Source organism: Eretmochelys imbricata, chromosome 9, assembly GCF_965152235.1.
Source record: "Eretmochelys imbricata isolate rEreImb1 chromosome 9, rEreImb1.hap1, whole genome shotgun sequence".
Lineage (NCBI taxonomy): Eukaryota > Metazoa > Chordata > Testudines > Cheloniidae > Eretmochelys > Eretmochelys imbricata.
Window position 1 is genome coordinate 7,605,869 of NC_135580.1, and position 911 is coordinate 7,606,779.

Consider the following 911-nt stretch of genomic DNA (forward strand, 5'->3'; position numbering starts at 1 on the left):
CTGGTGGAGAGGCGCAGAGAGCGGAGTGGAGCGGATAGCGGGGCAGCTGACGGAGAGGCGCAGCTGGTGGGGAAGACTGCAGCAGAACCCATGGAGAGGCCTGGCATTTGGCTGTCGACCCGAGCAGCGGAGCATGTAAGATGCCCCCCGTACCTCCCTCCACTTCCACCCAGGCTGGGACGTAAACTCTGCAGATGAACTTCTGAACTCTGTGCGGGGGCTGCACTGACCAACGACAGAAACTGGGGGGATGACTATTGGATTGCTGGACTTAAGACCCTGAGGGGAAAAGGACACTGCCAAACTTACCTGGGGGCGAGTCTTTTGCTCATGGTTGGTGTTATGAATCTTGTTTGTGGTGTTTCCCCAACATAATGCCGCATTGTTTCCCTCCTTTATTAAAAGGCTTTTGCTACACTCAGACTCTGTGCTTGCGAGAGGGGAAGTATTGCCTCTTAGAGGCGCCCAGGAGGGTGGTATGTAATTGTCCCGGGTCACTGGGTGGGGGCTCGAGCCGGTTTTGCACTGTGTTATTGAAACGGAACCGCTAGATACTGAACCCGGCCCTTGTTGCTGCCAACTCTGACGGGCAGAAGGGTTACAAGTACACAGATCTTTACAGACTCAACACCTCAATTCACAGTTCACATACATGAATTACAGGATTTATTAGATTAAAACCCTGTCACTTCAATATTATAATAAATGACGGCATCTACCTCTTAAAATTCTTCCTCCCACTAGTCAGTTTTCAGGTCAGTGAGAAGTAAAGTCAGACACTAAATTTCTTTGCTGTAATTTTTTAATTTGTAGCACATCTGGAAGAAATTTACAAAGACTTTTTGAGCACAAGACAATGATGAAACAGCTGCACTGTTCAGCTGCATTGCCCAGGATCTAACAGCTTGCGA